A 25,472-nucleotide genomic window follows, 5' to 3' on the forward strand; every position below is an offset into this window, starting at 1 on the left:
TTCAGAAGTGAGATAATATGATAAGATGCATTAAAGGAAAAGAGAAAGAAAACCAATCTCAGCCGGCACCACCCATCCTTCATTTTGTGACTCTCCTGCCTGTTTTTTTTGTTGAAAATGCAGGCAGTGACTGATTGTGGCTCTTCTGCCTCAAACAGCATTTAAATTCCTTTCCAGAATGATTCTTTCAGAGCATTAGAATGACTGTTGAAAATTGGGGCATGAATGAAGGTTAAAGTGTCTATCAGAAAAAATAATATATAGTAGTAATTGAGATAAATGGTTAGTCTTGTTCCATGTAAAATACTTTTTTCTAGTGTCGTTTATTGCTGTCGTCTCAGTAATCAGAAAGAAATCAAGGATTTCTTTTCTTCCTCCTCCTCCTTCCAGTAGCGCCATTAAACAATGTGTCTTCTCCCTTCTGTAACTTTACAAACCACCTAGGGACAATTTGTTACAGTGTCCTAAACAGTGTTGAGTCTAGGAAAGCTATTCTCATTAGCTGTCTTAGCAAAGTCTCAGCACAGAACTGTTGAGGGCATGAGTATGTCTTCATTTGTTTAAAAGATGTCTTGATCCAGTCCTAGAGATGGCATTTAACTGCATTGTGGCTTTCAAATCCTGTGTGAGTTAGTCTTAAGTGACCAAAATCAATTGAAGATGTCTAAAGTCTGTGTGATTGATGGCCGTGGTTATGTTCGCAGGATAGTTAGGTTTTAAAAGAATTCAAGGTTTGATGAAACAATAGCTACAGGGATTATTTATCTGAAAGAAAGAATGCCAGTAGCTGTCCTCTATAAGCATCTGCCTTCTTGCATACTTTCAAACATTTTTTTTTCATTGGTGGAATTAATGCTACTGTCGTAGCAATGCAGGCAACTCAGGTGATGCAAATTTAGTACAGTAGTGTTCCTTGATGCTTAACTGGCCTCTTCTGAATTTTATTTGAAAGGAGTTCTCATGCTGCTAGCTTATATGGGGATCCTACTGGGCATGCTGGAGGATGCTGGAAACTACTTTCATTTTGTTTTAATGTGTTCCTCCAAAGGAAAGTTACATTTTGTTGGTGTAAGTTAGTTTTAAGAAGTTAACAAAGTCAGTTTAAGGAGTGTGGAAATTTGGATTAATATCCTGAGGTTTTTTTAAGGAATTATTTGAGCATGAAATAGTCCAAGACCGCCTTAAATAATTTATTCAAGGTTATGCTGGTAGTTTCACTGCAAATTGTGTGTGTCCTGGGAAGGTGAGAGAGCTGCATATTGATGAATTCACTGAACCATGCTTAGTTAATGCACTGATGTGGCTGGTATTTAAGATGTGTTTGGGCTATATTTTACTTTACGCTAAAGTTATTTGTAATATCAATATGACTAATGTACCTTGGGGTGCAGCATGCCATCCTCTCTCATGTACGTTATGGCATGGAAAGAAAGTGGTGTAGGGAATCTGCTTTGGCAGGGGGGGGGTTGGACTCGGTGATCTCTAGAGGTCCCTTCCAACCCCTACAGTTCTGTGATTCTGTGAAAGTGGAAAACATACTTATGTGGGATTTTCTGCATTTAAATTGTAACATAAACCAACACGTCTTTCAGGCTTTGTGCTCTACAAGATGAAAGCACAAGCAGTTTCAGCACTGATGACAGCAGTAGTGGATCACCTTCACTGGTGCAGATTTCTATGAGTGCGGCATGCCGGCTCTTGTTCATTGCTGGTTAAAATACAGATATCAATGGTAGAAACTGTTCAAAAAAATAGTGTTTTGTAGCTGAGAATGTGCTCTATCAGATAGTGGTACTGTGCTCTTTGTAGCAATTCTGGTTTTCTGGAAACAGATAGATGGTATTACTTACACACATACACAGGCCACTCTGTACGGATCATTTTGATTTAGCACAGCCTAACATGGAGGTCATCCTGTGGTACAAGTAAGTTTTTCTTTCAGTAGTAGGTGGTTCTTAAGCTTTAGCAAGAATCTCTTCTGCAGTTGGAAGTGCAGAGTTTGCAGAGTCCAAATTCTGTATGGTTGTATTCTGTTAGTGAATTTTATAAGATAAAATCACCAGCTGTCATAAATTTTATTAGTTTGTATCCAGAGCTGCAACATTCTGTTAACATGACGCTTTCTTTTTTTTTTTTTAAAAAAAAGAAAAAACCTGTACATGTACTTTAGCAATTTGTCATTGCTTTTCAAGCTTATTAACTCATTAAGTAGCATTTAATGAGGATAACCACGAAGTAATTAATTTATACAGCACATTTATTGCTTCCCTAATGAATTTATGTATCAAATTTAGAGCTCCACAATGAATATGCTAATCTATATTTATATTTCATATGCATTTTGTTTACTGTGTAAATAAAAATGCTTCTTCAAGGTCTTTATTCCAATCTGTGTACTGACTATAGGCATAAAAGGGCTGGGAGGCATGGACTGTGAGGAGAGGCTGAGGACACTGGGTTGTACAGTCTGAAGAAGGCCAAAACATGACCTCATTGCTCACTGAGTTGGGGAAGCAGAGGGAAGAGCTGGGCTCTGCTCTGCTTCTGGGAACTGATGGCAGGATGTGGAAATGCCACAAAGCTGCACCAGAGCAGGATCAGACTGGGCACTGAGAAACATTTCTTTGCCAGGAGGGTGGTCAATCAATGGAACAAGCTTTCTGCAGATGTATCTGATGCCCTGTGCTTGTTGTTCAAGAGACATTTGGACAACACCCTCAATAACATGCTGGAACTTCTGGTTAGCCCTGAAGTGGTCAAGCAGTTGAGCTCAGTGATCTTTGAAAGTCTCTTCCAGCTGAACTGTTCAGTTCTGTACTGTGTTCAAGCGTGGCGAGCTGGTGGTGGAGCTAGGCTGCCTTAGAATGACAACATCAAAGCTTGGGGAACTCTTTGTCATTTTTAGAATCTTGGGGATTTTCTTGTACCTGGGAAAAACTGTCCACAGTCACACTGGGAGTTTCCTTGGAGGTTCTCCATGGAAGAACTTAATTCATCTTTTTTTCTTAAAGTCAAGCAGCTACAATTTGCTCTTTACTATGGGAAGCAGAGGAGTTGAATACTCTGGTATGTCATATTTAAACAACCTGTATGTCAGCAAATAATTACATTGGATGTAGTTGGCAAGGTTTGGTAGCAGAGGGGCTGTCTGGGTGGCATCTGTGAGATGAGGCTGGGGGTCTGCCCCATGCTGGACATGGTGAGTTTCAATCAGCTTTGGTAGCCAGTGCAAGTAGGAAGGAGCAGAAGAGGGAAACTGTTAAGCCAGTTCTCTGTTCCCCTGCTCTGCTTGGGGGGCAGCAGGGGAAGTAAAAGAAGTGTGAATGAAGGGGAGTGATTCTGGGCCTAGGAAGAATGGAGAGCTGAGAGAAAGATGTTTTGGATTTGTCTTTGTTTCCCACTATCCTGCTCCATCTAAACTGGCCATGAATTAAATTACATTTCACTAAGTCCTGTCTGTTTTGCCAGAGATGGTAACAGGTCTTTTTGTATCTGGACTCGTGACTTTTTCCGCCTTATTCTCCCTCCTTGCTCTGTTGAGTGGGAGTGATGGAGCAGCTGGGTAGGCACCTGCCAGCTAGCCAAAGTCAACTTGCCACTATAATCTACACAATAGTATATGGACTACCAAGACATAAATGTAAAGTCCAACAGTCTACAAACTTTCAGATTGTCTACTACATGTTAAGGTTCATGGTCTATGGTAAGAAAATACTGAACTGAAATTAATATGGATTTTTCCTTTTACTCCTTTTCAGACAGAAGCTCTATGAATGTTTAATGCACCTTTATTCTTTTGATGTATTATGTATATATCAACTTTGTGTGACATTACTGTATGGCATTAAAACATTATTTTGGAAAACAATGCATTTTGCTTGACGTAGTCATAGAATCATAGAATGGCTTGGGTTGGAAGGGACCTCAAGGGTCATGAATCTCCAACCCCTCCCTCCACCACCACCACAGGCAGGGCTACCAACCTCCCCAGGCTGCCCAGGGCCCCATCCAACCTGGCCTTGAACACCTCCAGGGATGGGTCATCCACAGCCTCTCTGGGTAGCCTGTGCCAGCACCTCACCACTCTCATAGTAAAGAACTTCCTTCTGACATCTAACCTAAATCTTCCCTCCTTCAAATAAAACCATTTCCCCTTGTCCTTCTCTTGTCTACCCTTTCAAGAAGTTGGCTACCCTCCTATTTATGGGCTCCCTTTAGGTACTGAAGGGCTGCAGCGCAGTCACCCCACAGCCTTCTTTTCTCCAGGCTGAACAAGCTCAGCTCTCTCAGCCTGTCTTCATAGGGGAGATGCTCCAGCCCTCTGACCATCTTTGTAGCCCTCCTTTGGACCCTCTCCAACAGCTCCTAATCTGCAGTCTGTCCTTTGAGGCATTTTCTCGAATGGCTTCAAAGCAAATGGGAAGCTTGACTATGTAGTCAGAATTTTTTCTGCAGTCTGGTATTTTTGTGCATATCGCAGCTAAGACTTAATTATTAATCCTTTGAGGGACATTGTGTTGATCTTGATTTACTCTATTATATTGTCTGTGAATATCTAATATTGAATCCTTCTAAAAAACACATTAACTGGTATAATTTATTCAGAGCCTCCTTAACAAAGATAATTGTATATTTAAAGTAATTCAAAAGAAGCAAAGACTTTCCCTTGTTAAATAAGGTATCTTCAGTATCCTTGTTATTCTCCTCTCTACGCACAAAGATGACTTTAGTATATCATTTAATAGCATATATGGTAGTGGTGTGGAAATGTTCCCTGTTTAATTGCAAGCATTGAAACATAGTAAATGCTGTTAATTTTTGCATAACTGCCATGTGAACTATTTTACATAACCTACTATGTGATAGAAAATAGCAAGCAAAATCCATTAAAAATAGAATGAACTGCAGAATTAAATTCTATAGCAATGCCTTTGCAACTGAGGTAAAGTTTATTCCTTTTCATGCAGATATCAGTATTCCAGGATGTGGACATTAATATTCTAATTGCCATATCTTTCCCTGGTCCACTATTTCCCTAATAGTGTACACAAAAATTGCCTTGCATTATCTCATATCTCTACTCAGACTACTGTTCTACTGAGACCTTGTGCTGCCAGTGCTAGAAGAATCAACAAAATTCATGTGAGCAATTACGCACAGAACAGATACAACTCTCAAATTTGTTTGGCTTTGGCTACTAGCGACAGCTCTCTCCATTTCTTCCAGGCTTTCTGGCCAGCACTTTAAACTGGGCAGGATTCCCTTCATGATGGGATTAAGCCATTCATTCTCACGTTGGATGCAAGATAAATACTATTAGTGTCAGCAAAATTACAGTGAAGTACACTGTTCTGCTGTAATTTGATTTAGCTCAAGTGTAAATGCTGTTGTACCAATTTCTAGAAGCAAAGGCATGATCTCAAAATTCTATTTACTGTAGTACTATTTCTGTAGGTTTTCATTTTTTACTCTAATACATATAATTAGAAGCTCTGTAGAAGTACACTAAATTTGTGTATTTTCCTGCCTATAGACTTCCAAAACTTATGTTTAGTTTTAAAGTGACTTCAATAAAGGTTGTTTTACTGGCAGAAAGAGCTGTGCTGTATGCATGTAGCATAAAGACAGGAGTTCTTAAAGACAGGACTTCGGTTGTATTTTTGTGGGGAATGAGAAGTTCTCAGAAATGGAGACAAAGATTTTAAAATAGTACGGGCTTTCAGTGAAATAACTCACTTGTTTATGTGGGGAACACACATCAGACGAACTCTACTGGAAGGAGATCAGTTGCATCTCCTTAAAAACAGGGTGTACGATGTTGCTGTGTACGAAATAAGAATCTTGTCTATTCTTCAGTTGGTTCTCCTCTCTAAGTCACTATTTCCTAAATCTTCCTTTTCTGTATGCTTAAAATAGGAAATAGTGAAGTTTTCTTTTTTAATCCACTATTGCAAATCCATAAAATGTTTCAGAGACAGGAAATAAACGGGGTTTCTAATAACCATTCATCAGTCTTCTATGTGTTTGTGTACTCCAGTCTTGGAATTCATTTATTATTCACAATTCTTAGCAATTCATAGTCGGAGGCTGATTAAAATAGTCTTTTTGGCTAATATTTACATTTCCACTGCTGACTGTCTAGTGACAGCAGGATTGAATCTCAGCCTATATGTAGATTGCTCTGAAAATAATGTTTTCTATTTATTTTCGTGGAAACAACACATACAAAGAGCATTATAACATTATTTGATAGTGTTTTGTTGCTGAGAATTTGCTGTTTTAATCGTAGTCACCACCATTAGCTATGCATTTTCATAGAGTTTCAAGAGTCATGCTTGTAGAAGTCTACACAAGTGGAGGCAACCACAAGTTGCCACTGCTGAAACACATCACCTGCTATATGTACTCACATACACTGTTTGGTCGTCATAAATACTCAGCAATTTTTTATGAATGTCAGTGGATGCTGTTTTTTCTGCATGAAGGAATTCAGTGACACACCTCTGTTTCATCTGCACTTCTGCATCAGGCCCCATTGTGTTGGTCTGTCCCACTGCTACCATCTGTAATGGGATATTGGCAGGATAGTTCAGCCTCTACTACTATACCATCACCATCTCTGACATCATGGGCTGGCATAATAAAATGGGAGGCATTGCTTTTGGAGCAGCCCTTGTGTTTTAGCAGAATTGCTACCTCAGCATTTTTGTGTGCTGGTTGTTCATTCATTGTGTGTTTATGGTTTCTGCCCCTGGGTTTATATACATATACATATACATACACATATATATATATAAATTTTGAAGTATGGTGTGTGTGTATATATTTGTGTGTATACGTATGTATATAGCATATGAGTGCTGGTCAAATTGATTACTAGATATAGAAACTTTCAAAAGGAATTCCCTCTTGGCTGCCAGTTTTTTGGGGCTTCTCTGAGGAGACTATTCTTCTCAGTGGCACTTTGCTGTGTAAGTTTTGGAAGGAAAAGTGTTTGCCTTGGATATCATACTTGAGACAGTAGTATCATACTTGAGATACTTGAGGGCTAGATCAGGCCAATGTTACTGATGCATTGCAAATCAGGTGGTACCACAGCTATTGCCATATGTTGTACGTGGTTATGTTCATATCATAATACAGACTATAGGAGGATTGAGGACGCAAATGTGCTGGACCCTGATTTGTTTCCTGGTTGAGTGTTTGTGGAAGAGTGGGGTTTTTTTCACTTGATTTACACTGTAATCTGACTGGGGGGAAAAAAAAGGAAAATAGTGAGATGAGAATTCTTCAGCCAAACAATCATTTTGTTTGGCACCAAATAATACAGTAGAAAGCCTGTTGTGAGTGTATTGTTCATGGGCTTGTTGTTGTGTCCACTGTTTTACAGAAATGGTGATGTAAGATTTAAAGCAGACATTGTGCATGTGAGGTTTCTGTATGGAAACATAGATAGCATTTGTAAGCTGCTGAAATATATTCCCTTGGATGGCCTAAGTGATGCAACCTGTCAAGGTAATGAATGAAGTGCTGTAGGAATATTACAATGCCTACTATATGCAGAGATGATGTTTCCTAAATTGAAAAACAGGTTTATTAATGGTGTTCTTATAAAGACGGGACTAATCTGGGATTCTGCTACCATTTTTAATTAACAACTCAACCATTAACGATCATGTGGCTCAGCTTGCAAAATGAGTGATGATCAGTTTTTTTTGCTGTGCTGTGTTCACAGCTATGAAAAGGTGATTGCAAAGCTTAGAAAGCTAATTCAGAAACATAGATCAATATTTCATTCTGTCCTTCGGCAGTGTTAATTTAGTCAGAGGAAACAATCACATATTCCTAACCTTGTTTGTGATTTAAGCTTCCCACTTCTTTGGAAATATTGTTCTTTGCCAAAGAGATGGTTTAATCTGATTATTTTAGGTCAGGGGAATATTTCTGTGAGTAAACGGACTGTTGAAAACCTGACATATTGCCTCTCAGGTCTTGAAATCAGTAGTTTGTAAATTGCATGGTAAAGACCAGGTGATGAGCAGTGAGGAGAAGGGCATCAGCTGTGCACCTTCAGCTTATTTGGAAGAAATCTCTCCCTTGTGTATGTGCATCTAAAGGCAGACAGTGGAGGTACTGGGCTGGGACGACCACAGAGCCATCATGAACAACCTGTGTGTTATTGTGGCAGGCACAGATGGCGATGGTGCAGAAGGGAGCCCAATGGGAAGTTTGGTTGATTTATCTACAGTTGCCCCTCCTTTTGTTTGTGTCGGGGATGGTAGAGTGAGGAAATGGAACAATAAAAACCTGCTCTGGGAGGATATAATGGTTCAGCAGTGAAAAATGGTAATGAAGTGTTGGAAAAAAGCTTCTGGGAGTGGAGTGTTTGCATATCAATATATTACTGCTTTAATGGGGATGGTTTCCTAATGTTAATGGACCTGGTCATGATTTAATGCAAAAGGTGCTGTCTTTAAGCTCTGAACAGGCAGAAAGCATGAAGGGAAATGAGAATAAAAATATACAGATCTTCTGTATGTAAACTTCTTTAAGTGTAAAGCTGTTAATGCAGTGGACAAAAAATGGATGCACGAAGAGATATAACAGAGAACCCAAGATGTGTTTAATAGTTAAAGTGTAGGCAAAACAAACAAATAAAACAACCTTCAAATCTGAATAGGTTGCAGAATTTCTAGTCAAGTGACACAAAAAAGAAACAGAGTGGTGTGGAAGGCTGCTTGTCCTCCTTGTGCTGGAGCTCTAGTTGGTGCCCAACCAGCTTTTGTTGAAGCAAACTTCTAACCCTCTTATTTGGCCACAGTTCATTGTTGGATATAACTGGGATTATCCTAACTGGTTTACCACTGCATGGCTGATCCAATGAGCTGCTTTAGGATCCTAAATATTGTAGTAGCTCCTAAAAGATCATCCTTTTCTTGGGATTGGCTACCCAAAGCAGGAGCTCAATATGGTGCATGGTTTCTTCTGCAAGTAAAAGACTAAGTCTGTTCAGCTAGTTGGCACTTTCTTCAATCCTCCTGTGTCTGTCTGTGCTGCCTGTCTTTCCCTGCAAAGCTAATCTTATGTACAAAATGGCTGTCTTGCTTCTCTTGACTACAAATGCAAGAAGGAATGTATGATGATGCAGTAGAGATGAGGTACAGCATGACTCGAACCTATACATCTCAAGTTTCCTTGCAAATTTCTGATTGTATATGAGTTAAATAAATAAATAAATAAATAAATAATTAAGGGAATTATTTAAGGATTTTTTCCATAATGGTGGCTGCTTTCTTTCAGAATGAGTTAAATTATTCCGGAGGTCAGATGCTCCTCTTATTTAGTTCCTTAGTATACTACTAGCAATTTTCTAAGTGCCGCATCATCATATGGTTATAACTATAACTAGGAACTGTACAGTGCCTGGGTAGGGGATCTGTAGCTACCTTGCTTCCCTCACTCTTTCAGTATACACTGCATTAAAGAACTCATACCCTTCAGGCCCTGTTCTCCTCTTGATGTGCAGGAAAGTATGTGCACAAGTATTGTGAATGGAAATGGGATATTACAGGGGAGTAGATGTTCAACCCACCTGCATCCCTGCACTATGTAGAGGTGCTTAGTGCTGCGGAACCCGGCTGAAGGAACAAGCAGGCTGTGCTTATTTTAGGAGATAATGGGCTATTTGCTACACAGTGCGTTCAAATGTAATCTCTTTATTGTCATTCTGAGCATTGAATAGTTCACTAACCATATGGTATTTGCAGTGAAATGCAACACAAAATAGTCTATAAATATTTTATGGTGCCTAGCCTGGTAAGGGGTAAGAAGTCTTTGAAGCCCAGTGTGCTGCCTGGTGTGTGCCTCCTGCTTGACTGTCAGGCAAACAGCCATGAGTGAAGCTTTAGCAATGTGTTCTCTTATGAAAATGTGGTGTGCTCTGATGCAGACTTGATAAAAAAAAAAAATCTGACCCAGAACAAAGTGCCACATCCAGTAATGCAATGTTACTGGTCATTAGAATAGAATCTATAGAACCATAGAATCCTTAAGAGTTGGAAGGGACCTTTAAAGGCCACCTAGTCCAAGCTCCCCTGCAATGAACAGGGACACCACAGCTAGGTCAGGTTGCCCAGGGACTGATCCAGCCTAGCCTTGAAAGTCTCCGGGTACAGGGCATCGATCACATCTCTGGGCAACCTATTCCAGTGCCTCATCACCCTCACTGTAAAAGACTTTATTCTTGTATTTAACCTAAATCTTCCCTCGTATAGTTTGAAACCATTTCCCCTTGTTTTATCACAACAGACCCTGCTAAGGAGGGTCTTTCTTTCCTTCAAGCTCCCCTCTAGATACAGAAAAGCTGCTGTCAAGCCTTCTCTTTCTTACACCTGTGTGTTGTGTGCTTGTGGTCTGAGGATGGAGAACACAAGCTTGTGATTTGGCTTATCTGCTGGTAAGGATGTGTGCTTTGAAACATCCAAGACCAGAAGCTCAGTGAAGCAAACTGCAAATATGGTTAGAAGTGACTGCATGTGCTGCTTTGGAAATATGGATCAAGGGGAACCAGCGTAGCTACTAGGAGATCCCCAAGAGAAGCTGAGGGGCTGAACTTAGATCCTTGCATTGCTCTTTGTCAGTGCAGAATGGGACTACCTGAGATTCAGATCCAGCTGAATGGATTTCTACTGGGTGAAGATTTAATAAGACATTAATATGATTTTAAAGTCTTCCTATGATGAAAGATTCACCTACTCACATTTACGATCTTCTGATAACTAACCTGAATGTTTTCAATTGTTGTTTAACAAAGAAAACCCCAAACCACAGTATTCTCAATTGTCCTGTTAGGTAGTAGAGTGTCAACAAGCTGGTGTGAAAATGCTACAAAGGACTTAAGTCTGAAGCTGTTAAATTATTGTTAATGCTTGCTAACTGAACAGCAGCAAGAAAGATGCAAGGACAGCCCTGGGGACAGTGCATAAATATGAGAGGTTATGCTGTGGATTACTTTTCAAACTTGTGCTGCATTAGTGTAAAGGAGGCTCTATGTCAGGTTGTTTAGACGTCGCCATCAATGGGCCAGAGTTAGCGTCAGTAGCATTCGCTATCAGCTCCATGTCAGATCATGTGGGCATTTCTGTTTTCCCCTGCTAGGGAAAACCCTCCCACAGGATTTGCAGGGCCAGAAATATGTGTTCTCATGGTTACTTAGAGACAGTGAATGGAATAAACATGGAAAACCTGAACCTGTAAGTTTGGCAAGACACCCCAAGATTAGCACATCAGCTCGGCAGCAGCAGTTACTGAGGGGAGACTCTTATTTGCTTAATGAAGCATCTCTATATATTCACATTGAAGAGCTGTGGCAGCAGTATGCCATTTTTAAAAATGAATTAATGTAATGCCTGTGGTTGTATTTGCATTGTTTTTTTCCACTCCAAGATGCCTGTTTTTATCTTCCTGCATTTTTAGTGTTCTGTTCTTCCTTCTAAGTTTTAAGGTAAAATGAGGGAAACCAGGAAACCATTGATTGAACTGTTTCTTCAGATTCCTCCCCCCACGGTAGAACTGTATGCTTGGGCTACCCTGAACTTAAAAAAACTTAAAAGAAGGTGATTTACAACATCACTTTTACAAGATTTCTTGAAAGAGCAAGGTAATTTATTCACCCCAAATTACATTTTTTTAGTAATGAGATCTAGATAACGATGTTCGGTGTGAGTTGCCTTGGTAACCTACTGCTACAAAACCTTATGTAGCACTTGAAAACTTAAGGGGGAAAAACCAAAACAACCCAAACCTCTGAACTTGCAGAAAAGGATAAATAGGAGAGCTGGAGTATGTGGTTCCCCAGAAGGTTTTTTCCATTGGTGATGAGTTGTTAGAAAGACAGCACTGTGATGGTGAGGTGGGCAGGGTTGGGCTTTATCCTCATTCTACTGGCTTTGAGGGTAGTGAGTGAATGGCTGCTTCACGCTGAGCTGCTGCTGGGTTAAACCATACTGCAGTAAGATGCTAAGAGCTGTATTAAATGCAAACAATTAGACCCAGTAACTCTTTCAGACATAAGTGTTAGGATCTCTGTGCTGTACAGAAACCAGAATGCTGTATATTTAAAATAATGAACAATGTAGGATGGAAGTCAAACAGTCTTCATGTGTTGAAAGGCATTCACAAAACATTGGTGTAAAAAAAAAAAAAAAGAAAAAAAAGAAAAAAAAGAAAAAATCCTCTGTCAAAACCAAAGGTGTTTCCTATAACAAAACCAGTGCATCCACAAGTGTCTTGTTGCTTATATTTTCTCTGTTAGAAAAGAATTCATATCATACAATGGAGCAAGTCATTAAGGTCTGGTATTTATTGACATCTTACTCAAGCAATGTGTATAACAGTTACTATGACTGCTGAGTGCCTCTCTTTTCATTAATAGGTCTGTAGCTTTTCTTCTGTAGAGAGGATAATAACTTCTGTGTGGGGAATTAAGCCAATATAATTTACTTCAGACTCCTGTCAGTCCCTTCAATCCCTCAGCTGCTCTTACGCATTTATCAGTTGCTTCTGAGGCCACGTGGTTTTTCTTAGAATCATAGAATTGCTTTGGTTAGAAAAGACCTTAAAGATCACCAAGTCCAACCACAACCTAACCATACCATCCTAATTTTAACAACCCTCCACTCAATAATGTCCCTGAGCACCACATCCAAATGGTTTTTAAGCACATCCAGGGATGGCGACTCAACCACCTCCCTGGGGAGCCTATTCCAGTGTGTAACAACCCTTTCTGTAAAAAACGTTTTTCCTAATAGCCAACATAATCTTCTCCTGGCACAGCTTAAGACCATTTCCCTTTGTCCTGTCATCAGTAAGAAGAGACCAGCCCAGCTCACGCTGTAAGCTCCTTTCAGATATTGGAAGAGAGCAATAAGGTCTCCCCTCAGCCTCCTCTTCCCCAGACTAAACAGTCCCAATTCCCTCAGTTGCTCCTCGTAGGGCATGTTCTCACAAGGCTTGTTGCCCTTCTTTGAACCTACTCCAGCACCTCAGTGTCCTTTCTGTATTGAGGTGCCCAAAACTCAACAAGGTGTGGGGCTTTGGCCTGTTCCCTTTGTAAACTGTTGCCACAAAGGCTAAGCAAGTGGGTTTGCAAATACATATAATAAGCTGCTCATGTCCCTAAAGTTGCAGCAAAGAGTATCCATTTTCAGTACTGTTGCAGGTACTTCCAAATGAGGAGTATGCGTCAGTAGGGTCATGTTTATGGGCTGTGTTTGTGAAGTTGAATTCTACTCTTGCCTGTGTTGGTTAGGTACTCCAAAGTGAAATGTCATTTTTGATGCTAGTGTTCAGAGATGATCACTGACTGGAAATGAGAAGGGCTATAAGATGTAGTGGTGTTGTTTGTTTGCAAATTGATGCAAGTAGTACTTTAATACATTCTGTCTGTAGATACTGATTAAATCTTTCTGTGTGTTAAAGAAAGGCTGTGTTCAGCCTGTTACAAGGAGCAATCAGAGTCCTTCAGCTTTAGAATGGCAATTAAATTCATATTAACTTTACCACTGAGAAGCTTGATGAGTTCATGTCCACGTATTGGAATCAAGGTGACAACTTAGTTACTTTGAAACCCGAATGAAAGTATATTTTTGGTTAATATCACTGCTTTTGTGTGCCACGGTGGTGCAGTGGTAGGAATGCCACGTTGCAACACCGGAGGCCCAGGTTCGAATCCCCCCTGTGGCGCGAGTGGTCGAAGTGCCACTCTGCTACACAGGAGGCTCGAATCCTGGGGGTTGGACTCGATGATCTTTAAGGTCCTTTCCAACCCGCATGAGACTGTGATACTGTGATACTGTGAAACAGAGTCTTTGCTAGAAATGCAAGGAACCGAGCTATAGGGAAAGCAAGCAACAATGCAAACTAGAGATCCTATTACATTACTTGTAATTGTAACAGGAACTGATAATTATGTGTTTACTCAGCACTCGATGCCAAATGTTCTTGTCTGATAATTCACATCAAATTCAAGTAAATGAAGAGGTGTATTTTCTCACACTCAAATTATTTGGTCTGCAAATAAATTTTACAGTGGTAATTTATCTGAGGATAAAGCACTCTTTTCTTCTGTGTCCTATTTAACATTGAGAATTGCCAAACATGAACGTTCCCTCCAGAAGTGTCCTGCAGCAAAACCACACAGCCATTCTCTTTTCTTCTGCCACTAATCTTCTGTCGGCTTACACAGATAAGGGAAAACAAATTTTTGAAGGGTTTGAGCTGGAAGGGAATGATACCCATATGAGTAAAGCTACACAAATACTTCACTATTTTGACTGTCCCACACAAGCTGTTCTTTAATATCATTCAACTGGCTAAATGGTAGTAGATCGCATCTGTGTAATAAAGCATTGAAACTAAGAATGTGAACTTTCCTGATCTTACAAGCTAAGGGTTCTAAGTGCCTTGCAGAAGTTGTTAGCATTTTGCTGAATTAAGCTTCTGTTAAGCTTCTACCTAATGCTTGTGATGGAAATCAGAATGCATCTTCTGTAACGAAATCCTTTTTCCTTTTGGAGATGATTTTATGTCTGTACTGGTCCATCTGGAAGGAGAGAGAAAGGCACAATCAGACAAAATAATACCATATTATAGCAATAAATTTCAAGCTTAAAATAGCAAGTTTAATAGAGACCTCTAAATATAAATAAAAATATCACCAATTGTTTTGCTAGGTAGGACCTCACTTGCAGGCCCTTCATTTTCTATTTGTGCAGCTTTCCTGATGTGACCTGATGATTGCTTATATTGTCATCAATTTATTTGCTGGCAACCCATTTTGTCTGTTTGAATCACCCATCTTATCAAGATAATTTTCTGTTGTTGCAGTGATGCCTTCTGATTTGAAGGGAAATAAAAAGGTAAAGGGGATGCTTGAAATGTGAGGGCTTTTCATCCTATATGTTTTACAAGTTCCAAGGTATATTTACAGATTAAACTCTCGAGAGTCTCGGCAAATCAAAATCGTACTTGTATGCACCTCTACTGGGAGAATATCAAGGCAGCAATGGGTGCATTTTTAAAGAAGTTATATACTGAGTTTGGAAATGATGTGAAATCAGAATTATCATTCCTCTCATTTGGTCTAAATAATTAAGTGCAACTAAAGCCCAAATCATGTTCTACGACCTTTTGTTTTAATTCGGAATAGTTTGATTGGCAGCCCATGTTGTGACTGGATGTAAAATACTTTGTGAGTTATCGCCTTGCCTGGAGGGTGGAGGTAAAGAAAATTGGTTTGTGCACTGCTCAAAGACCAGAACAGTCAAACCATGCTCATGTAACTGTGTAGGGCTTAGTACTAAAGTACACTGAACCTTAGTGTTTCTGGCCCTACAAAATGCCAAGTGTAGAGCATGGCTGTCCTCTTACAACTGACTGACTGTATATCTTGGCTGTATAGTTGAAATGAGTGACTTTTATTCTAGCAATTTTATAGTGGTGGGTTTAAGAAATTAAGGTGGGAGCAGAGAGGGAATGAGGAGTAAGTGCTTGGAAAAGGTTATACAGAGACTGTGCATCCTAAAGATGAAGAAACTAGAGAAGCAACCAGAGCTGCTGGCAGTGTATAAGGGCTGACATCAGACCTTAGTTCATAGGACTCCAGCTGTGATACTTCTCAGAAATTTTTGCCTGTGTTTCCATATTGCTGAAATGAAAGACTATTTCAAACCTACAAGGAAATTACTATATCACATTCGGTTGCTTTTTTTTTTTTTTCTTCAACTTTCATAATATTTATTAAGGAAAAATTATTGTTTCCAGAAGAGTAATTCTGATGTTTGCTTTGCTTGATTAGTCCTTTGGCGCAGTTATTGAGACCTGGGGAGCAAAAGGGAAGCAAGGGTGGTTTTTCAGAGTTGTCTCTCCATGACAATGTGTATCTAGGCTGGGCTGCTACTGAAGCTTAGATTTAGTTATTGTTGAACTGAGTTTTGCTTTGTTTGCAGGTTCATAGTTCTGGGATTATTTAAAGATGACACAGTCATGTGGACACTTTATGACTTCTGTACTATTCTTTGTTCTCAGAAGTGTGTATTACTGTTGGTGAGAATGATGCCGAGTATCTTGATGTATATATACATGCAGTATTCTTGGCTGTGTGGCCACGCATGGAGCCAGATGGGGGCTAACTTGAGGTCTGTTATATGAAAGCAGATGACTGTGTTGGGGGCATGAAGAATCAAATTTTTGCTAAGATGGTGAAGGGTGCAACAAACACCAGACCAGTTGGCAATGTTTAATACTGCTCAGATTCCTTTGCATTGTGCTTACTGTAAGAGTTCCAGCAAAGGTCTCTGTGAATTGAGAGCATACGCAGATGAAACAGGTTCTCAGATTAGATAGAATGTAATTTTCTTTCAACTCTTTTTTTCAGAGTTCCCTATTTCTCAGAAAGACCAAATATATTCAGTGGGAGAATTAATATTCAGTTTTCTATCTTTCCTCTGTGTCTTTTCCTTGATATTGTCCAAAGGAATTCCAGACAAAAATGCTGGTTTCACATTTCTGGGGAAGGGAATCAGAGCCCTTTGTTACTAGGCCATGCAGAGATGTTTCTGTGGTACATCTCAGATCACAAACCTTACTGAGTTGCAGCAACCTGGCTGCAACTTAAATTTCTGCTGTGAGACTCATACTGTGTCACAGATGTGTTTTAGCTTAAGGCAAACAACAGCATTTAACCTTTGAGCTTAAGCACAGTGTAGTCTGAAACAGCTGTGATGCAGCTAGGTAAGCAGGAGGAGGTGTTCTGGTATGTTACTATGATCACAGATGTGTTCAGTCCTGTGGTACTGATGTTTTCATTTCTGTTTCTCTGTGTCATGTGTGGGCAGGGCCTCTGTGTTGTATGGGACTTGTCCACCCGTGTCTGAGGGCAAGTAAGCTGCTTTTATGAAGCCCAGTTAGGTCAAGCTGTGGTACAACCCTGTTCAAACATAAGCATGTTTCCACTGTGAGTAAGCATGGTTGTGAAATGCTTGCCAACTTGTGAAGATAAAGGCTCAGTGAATGAGACAGACTCAACTCCCACTCATACCATTGCCCTGGAAGTTTGCCTAGTTTCCTTCCTGTCATCCAAATCTGTGCTTGGGGATGCCCTGATTTGCATAGCATTGATACAGTCGACTTTGTAGCTTAAAAACCTCTTGCTTGCTGCAACTGATATTCCTCTTGTCTTCTGCTGTTTTACACAAATGCAGGAGGCACTGGGAGCAGAACCAGTTCAAGCACTGCCTCCCGTGACAGGCCGTGCTGTTCCCATGTCTGTCTGGGGACAAAATGCTATCTATCCTGTAGCAGCTGGATTGTTTGCAGTTCCGGAGAGGCTTGGGGGTAAGAGGGCTTCCAGGTCCTCTAGACCTCCTTCTCAGAGGGAAAGCTTTTTAAGGCTGAACTTTTTGAAGAAAAACATAAAAAATGATGCTTGGGTTTTCTATTCTCAGTTTTTTGAAAGATTTGGAATTTAGAGTCAAAATGTATCCTGGATTTGAATCTGAGATGGGAGCTGATTTGTATAGTGAAGCTAAAACCATTACAGATTAACTGCTATGAAGGTCAGGATGAATGGTTTCTAGATGCAGAGTTAGAAATGGTAACATTAAAACAGTTTGCTAATAGCAGGAATCAGAAATCAATATACATCATAATATAAAGCCGTGTGTGTCAGGCAACTATAGCTGCTCACCATACGCTGGGAGGTGAGCAGCATTGCTTGAATAGCATGTTACCATGTTGCAGAGTTGCTATGGCAATATCAAACCAATGAATAAACCACATCAGAGAGACAGGGAGGTGAGTAAGTGTGAAATTGATTCAGTTGAACACGGGAATATGTGGGAGCCAAATTGGTCAAGATAGAAACTGCGGTAAGAAAATCTATTTCTTTGCATGTTTTTAATATATTATTAGAGTGACTTTTGAAAATGAGATATTATGGGTATTTTCTTCACTACAGAGTCTTATGTATTCTTCATGTGATGCTATGCATATATTTTCAACATATATAATGCATTTGAGAAATGTATCCATGCGTAATGAATATAGTTACATATAAACTACATACTTTTTTAAAAAGAAATGAAAACAGTTGGTAGTGATATAAAACCAAGATAAGGTAAACGAACTCGAGTATGAGTTGTGTTATCAGCTGCAAGATAATATTGTAGAAGTTGATTTTGAAAGCATGTTTTCAAATAAAGGACAAGTTTAAGCTCAGAGTATTTCTAAACACCCTATGTATTTCTAAACATGAAGTACAGTGGTAAAACAAATGTCCTGGAGATGGTATGTGTTTTGAATAGCATGTGGATATAACAAAAGATAGATATCTGTGCTTTATAGATGGATAGTACAAATACTGATCAAGCTTCATTGCACTGTTTTGTGAATTTTGTGACCTACAGTATTTGGAATGACTTAGAAAATTGTTTTTTGTTTATCTTAGTTATCTTAAAACATTCTGGGAAAGGGATGATTATTATGAGGTGTGCTATCAGTATATTTCTGTCACTGAAGGGAAAAGAAGTACATACACAGATCAGGCATTTTTTTAATTAGGATTTCTGTTTTACTAATTCATTTTGGTGCAGTTGGACAGGACGACCAAATAAATCAGATTTTAGGCTTGGGAAAGGTTCTTTAATAGAGGAGTAAAAGGTTGGTTTATTGCATCTGAGTTCTGAGTGTTGCAAATTGATACTTCTTTGTGTAGGATGTAATGAAACCTATTTTTAGAACACTTTTTAGGCTCTGTTTATTTGGGGCAGTAGGTGTGCTTCTGTTTGGTTCAGTGCTTGTAGTTCTGAAGCTATTAACTCAGTCTAAGCTTACTATTCATTTTTTTGCTTAACATAAATCTGACATTTTCCACAAGCTTTCCTGTTTTCCCCCTTATTATTTCCATGACTGCATTTACCATGACCAAGCAGACTACATTTCATTTGCTTATGAAGAAAATACATACAACAACACTAAGTTAAATAGCACACAGTTAATTTTTTTTTTCAAATGTCAGAGTATTCTTGTCAAGCACAGCCAATACAGTGTATTTTGTGTAATGTATCACTGTGTCACGTAAAAGCCACTGTGCTACTGCTGTGGTTTCTTTAGTCCAAATCAGATCTGCATAGCTCGATTTATTTACAAAACAACTAATATTTCTTTGTGCTTACCCTTTTAGCCTAAGTTTTAGAGAACAATGTTTGCCAGACTATTGGCTGAGAACTTACTGACTGATGGTTTTTACATGGAGATGCAATGATAAGGCAAAGGAAAACACGGGGCAAGTGTTGGCTGTACATGGTGCTCACTGAGAGCTTTTAGTGATCTGAAGTGTTAAGATGGGAGTAAAGCTTTTGTGTGGCACAGTAACATCTTTTAGCTCTTCAGTCACACTTTTTCTTGCATTTCCCTGCAAATGTTAAGCTCTGTTCCTATGTAAGGTGTATGTGATGGCAAGTGGCTGCATCTCAAGAGATTGCTCGTTTTTGTTGTACTAAATGTGAACAGAATCTCGAACTTAATTGAGTAAACCTGCAGAAATCAAGGTTAAACAGATGCAAAAACAGATAGTGTAGGCCAGAAGCAAGTTTGTTGTACATTGTGTATGCATGAAGTACATTTGTTCATTTGTCACTTGTTATAGCTGTACACTCTACTTTTATGAATTATTGTTCAAAATACTCAGAAACAGTTTTTAAAGCCAGACTTCCCAGTGAAGAGCTGAAAAAACTGCTTCTGGGGCAGGGAAGAAAGAGGTATCTCTATTGGAGGCCACAATTGCATCCCGGGTGAAGTGTTTTTTTTTCTCAGTAATGCACGTTTCTTCAGCTTTTGTATTGCAGCCTTTTGTCTGCTATGAATTCATAGAATTACTCAGGTTGGAAAAGACCTCAAAGATCCTCAAGTCCAACCGCGGCCTAACCATAGTACCCTAACGCTAACAACCCTCTGCTAAATCATATATCTGAGCAGAAATGATATGGTGTAAGCTAGCTGCCTTGCACGGGAAGCCAAAGTTGCTTTTCATCCCCAGCCGTCAACATATCCAACCACTTGTAAGTCCTTTTAGAATCATAGAATCAGCAAGGTTGGAAAAGACCACACCTACCACTAATATTTCCTCAATAAACCATGTCCCCTAGTAGCACATATAAATGTTCCTTGAACACCTCTGGGGATGATGCTTCCACTACCTACCTGGGCAGACTGTCTTCCTGCACTCTGAACCAGTTCCAGAAGATCCTTGATGGTACACTTTGTGAGATTCAGCAGAAGAGAAGCACCACTTTGAGTAGATTTCTCAGCTTCCTTTTATACAGAAGTCGGGCACTTTTGTCATCTTGTCCCAATTCTTCTTCTTATCTAATCTCCATTTGCGGTCGGTCTTGCCTTTCTCCCTGCTGTGTTCCAGTGAGGGGCACTGGGATCAGTGGTAGAACCTGGGTCCATGCTTCCATGCATGCTTCCGCCAAGGGCTTATGGGGGATTGGAGTGCAAGTGGAGTTCTACTGAGCACTGATCCTTCTGAAAGTTATAGCTGAACTGAAATGTTTTCAGAGGATTGTTAACTTCATTGGATATATAGCTGTGTGTATGACATATCGTTGTGTCAAAGCAGCTTCCCATTCACTGAAAGTCCTTGCCTCAAGTACGAGTCACTGTTTTCTATGTGTTCAGACTGTGTAATTTCAGTGGTTTTTTTTTTTTTTTTGGTATATGGAAAAAAGAGGTTGAAAATAGTCTGACAATGAGATTTTCTTCATAGAAGGAATTCCATCTCAGCCTTTAATTTGAGCCTGTTGGCTTTTAGAATTATAATATTGTGCTGTCACTTTGTATTTACCTTTTGTTAGCATCTACTATCTTCATGTGGCTTTTCTTTTTATTTATATAATTTCTTCTCCAGTTCTGGGTCAGAGATTTCTTAGTAAATTCTCATCCTGTTGTCTCTCTTTTTATGTTTGTTTATTTTTATACCTGAGAGCTGGGGCTCTCCTGGGAGAGTCTCAAACATCCTTCATGTCTTCTTTGAGGTTGATGAGAGTCTTTTTCCAGCATTTGGGGATATCTGGCTCCACCTTGAGAATAAAAGTTGCCTTGGCTTCTTCTCTGTAGGTTTCAGGATTGTGTAGCTATTCATTTGCAAGATCTCTTATTGCAGCCCTTGGTGCCAGCCACCACCCTTTCCTGTAAAGTTGCCTGTGGTTTCTCTTTCAGACAGCTAGTTTCCTCCATCATTCTTCTGTGCATCTGTTAGGTTAATATTTTCATAAGGTTTTAAGAAAAACTCAATTGCCTTGCATTTACTGTCTGTTTCTTGAAGGGCCCCACTAGCAGTTGATTTAATTAATTGATATAACTATTCAGAACTATTTTGTGCCACAATCTGCTGCATATATCTATGAGCTGATTGTTACTGCAGAAACTATTATCTTTTTGTATTGTATTGCAGTACTTTAAACTGAATAAAAGCAGAAGAGTGAAATAAGTGATTAATGTTGGAGATGAGAGTACAAATACAGCAACAAAGCCTGCCTTCTCACTGGCAGTTTAAAGAGAATCAAAGTAGGGCATTGTGGGTCTTGTAAGAGAATCATGCTTGTGACACTATTTGGTGGTTCTCCCTGCAGGCCATGCGTCCTGCAGTCCTAGTTTCTTCATGCTGAGACCAAATGACGTACAGTTGTTTTTTTGGCTCTTACTTTCTGGCATTGTCTGTATGGTGACCTGAAGACCGTCAGCTCATGTATAGGTAGTTATGTATTGAACTGCATTGTGATGGCTTGAGTAAGTCCCTAAACAGAGCTGATCTTTTGACCTCTCAGTACCACTGTTTGTGGTATTTACTGATTAACTTTAAAAGTGCCACATTTTTTTCCTCTGACAGGGAATGTCCTACATTACTAACACGAGGGGATGTACTCTGATGGATCATAAAGCAGAAAATAAACCGATTTGTTCGTATGTTTAGTGTTACAATAACCTTGCTTGTTTGGTTTAAAAAGACTAAAAACACTAAAACAAGTTCTGTGGCTTCTGGGAGTACATGCTTAAATGCCTATGGTTATTTACCTCCCATTTACCCATTTAGAATTTGTTATCCGTGGGAATGTTGCAGTTTTCTTTCAACACTGGTGAGAAATGCTACAAAACCTGCTCCAAAGTGCACCAAGATCTAGGTGGAAGGGTCCCAGGGAGTGCTTTGGCCAGGGGGGGAGCTGTGTTTTCTTTCTCTTGATGTATTTGTGTTTTTCCAGCCTTCCTAACTCTTTGCTGAACTGAGCATTAGGGGATTCTGTGTTGGTGAGTGGTGTGCAGGGTGTGACCTGGATTACTGGCATTAGAAGATTTGCATGGTGTGCTTCTGCCCTGTCAAGTCTCTCGACTCTAATCCTGTATGAATTTCAACATGCTGATTATACCTTCCCCATACCGTTTCTCTGAACTGTGCCTGACTTCACTTCTTATTTTTCAGGCATTGTGAGGTATTGCCTTCGCTCGTAAAACTCTACCATGTTCCATGTAATTGCTTAGTTGAATGTTTGTCTAATAAAAATCATACTATTTCTATTCAGTGGAACTATGTGCTGCTTGAACCACAGGCCATTGTGAGACGTTGCTGTCTGCACAGAATATGCATGTAGTAATGAGCACATTGGTATTTGTTTTCAACCAGATTAGGTAATTTTATTTATGGTATTGAGCAAAACTGCTACTGTTAATTCCATCCAACAGAGGAACTTCTGGCTCCTTTCTGTCTAATTTCTGAGCTTACCATTTATGAATTAAGTCCCGTCCACATAGCATGTGAGCTGTAAATCTCTGAGATGAAACTTTGCTGTTTACTTATGACACCATTTCACTGTAGTGTCTGGTATTGCAGTTAAAATACCAGGTTAGCTGGGATGCCTGTGAATGTTTCTTGCCATATGCATTTGCCTGCTGCGATGAAAAGTTATGGCTACTTTGGGCATTACAATAATTTTTATGTATACTGTAATTATTTCAGATGCAGCTGGATGGATATGGTTCATTCTCTCTGCACCTGAATAGGATTTTGAAGCCCAGAGTTATAGAAGAGTACATAGGGAAATTATTGTCATTTTTAAAACTGCACAGATTTTGCCAGATCCTACATATTCTTCCAACCACTTTGACCCCTGGCCGTGGATAATTAAACTATGGATGGTGGAAAGAAGCTACTGATAACTGTTGTGAAAGATGCTCAGAAAGTAGCTCAGAAATGGAAAGGCAGCCTACTGTGGGAGTTGGTCAGGGTATCAGAGTGTGAATGCCTTTCTGAGGAAGCAGCAGCACCGCAGCAGGGTGGTGCAGAGATCAGATACCCACTGAGCTTGTTCATCAGTGCTTTATATTGATCTGAAGGAGTACGGGGGATAAAGTCACTTTGTAAGATATTTTGTTTTGTTGACAGTTAAGAATAGCGTTTGTATTCTGTGAAGCATTCCTTATATATATGCACGTTCTTTTACCCTCCCTTGTGCTTTTCTTAGGATGATGAGGTTTTTCTTCTTCATGTACTGTAAATGTTGTGAAAAAACAAAAGATAGATAAAGGTGTGAAATTTAGCTGCAAAGCTGAAATAATATAGTAACACAGTTGTTTTGTTTTTTTTCCATTCCCCTCCAAGTAAACAAAACTAAAGCAGTGTCAGGTTTTCTCTGAAGGCTGAATGGCAAAACTCACAAGACTTTTTTTCCTTCATTTTCTGTCTCCTTCCAATAAAAAACCTTCCATGAAACCCCCCTACCTCAAATCTTGCATCCTGGGAGACTTAATTTCAATAGGAAGCTTAAATCATGACCAAGTAAAATATAATTTCCTAATCATACTTCTCTGCAGCCTTTCCTTTAACCCTGAGGTTAGTAAGATTGTGCCTTCTTATAAAGAGAGAATTAATACTCCTCTTCCATGGAGATGCTGTCAGGAGAAGTCTGTTGTGGCTCAGAAGTATAGGCTGGCAGCCTGCCCTCTGTTCTCAAGAAGATGTGGCACCATGCCCAGTCAGTCTCTTTTCTTAGGGCTTCATCTGTCTTTCACATGGCTGTGCAAAACATGTCAATACGTTCTCCTAACCTTGGTTCTCCTGCTGAAGACCCATCTGTACATACCTAGAGGGTTCTGGTCTGTTCTTTTTTGTTAACCTAAAATTCACTGCTGCTCCTTATCCATTATATTCCTGTAGCCAGTGCGTCTTAGCATCCTAACCTTCTTACACAGACCAAGTTTATTAATTCAGCTCAGCTTTTGGATGGCTTTTCCAACCCTGTGGTACTATTTCATGAGCCTCGTCTTGGGTAGGGAGTTAGCTAATCTTTTGGTGGTTGCTGAAATGAAAGCTTGACTTGCCTTACTAGGATTTTCTGTGGAGTGGTTGGATGTTTTAGGAATGCATGTCATAGGGATACCTTAAATAAGACTTCATAAGGGTTCAGTTTGTGATGAAGTGGTTACACTGTTGATTACTTCTCATCAGGCTATAAACAGTGACCTTTCAAAAATGTGATTTTTTTTTTTCCTTACATTAATCAAAGGAATTAACCTTCCTAATGACGACAAATGATTAGCAGCAAGTGAAGAGGTGACACTAAATATTATGGGAGCAAGGGAGAATATCATGCTATCAAGGCTGACATTTTAGAATGACCCAAAGCGCATCCTCAGCCAACCTGATGGACAATTAGAAAGCACAGCTTTTAAACATAACTCCGTGTTTCAAAGGGAAATACAGGAAGATTTTACAGTCTTATAAATTGAAATAGCATTATGCCCATCTCTACACTGGTAAATGTAAAACTAGTAAAGTATTTACTATATAATGCACAAATATGTGACACTTAGACTGTGCTCAGTAATTCAAGGAGGAGAATGTGCAGAAAGCTGATGCCAGTTGACAAAAGGCCTATCGTAGACTCTTAAGGTTGCACAGCTGTAAGAGATTATTCTTTTATACCATGGGCTTACCCTGCAGGTTCTTCCTGCTACCCGCTTGCTGGCTACGCTGCTGCTGTCCCCCTCCCATCCCTGTGCTTTTGCCTCAGACCATTAGAACGTCTTGCAGCGGGATCACTGCTGGATCCTGGTGGTGACTATCCCCACTTTATGCAATTCTTGCCTCTTTCTATCTTTTCTATCACCTGCCTTTCCTTCCCCATTACCCTAAATCGTCCGTCCTCCCCTTCCCCATCTCCCTGATTAAGACTTGTAATAAACTGGTTGGACCAGCATTTGAACCATTGTTTCTTAATCTCACGCTGGGTATACATATACCAAGGAACCTCCTCTCCCTTCTATAAATTGGTGCAAGACAACAGGACAGACCTGCCTGATTGATGCCACCAGTTATGAGGTAGATCCCTTCATGTTCTCCTGATGCTCCAGTGGTGTGT

At 39.7% G+C, this 25,472-nt stretch overlaps 1 protein-coding gene across 6 annotated transcripts in view; it reads left to right on the plus strand.

Annotated features, from left to right (window-relative positions):
- MYO16 (myosin XVI) overlaps positions 1-25,472 on the plus strand; it is a 329,444-nt gene that overhangs the window by 9,428 nt on the left and 294,544 nt on the right. The window contains exon 1 of one of the 6 annotated variants that reach the window (XM_085552510.1): positions 17,826-17,927. The exons of the other annotated variants lie outside the window; for them this stretch is intronic. The gene's annotated coding sequence lies outside the window, so the exon portion shown is untranslated. Of the gene's footprint in view, positions 1-17,825; positions 17,928-25,472 lie in introns of those variants that run through there. 6 annotated transcript variants of the gene reach the window in all.

The sequence above is a fragment of the Coturnix japonica genome, chromosome 1 (genome assembly GCF_054131305.1).
Source record: "Coturnix japonica strain WE chromosome 1, WE-NBRP24, whole genome shotgun sequence".
NCBI classification, from domain to species: domain Eukaryota; kingdom Metazoa; phylum Chordata; class Aves; order Galliformes; family Phasianidae; genus Coturnix; species Coturnix japonica.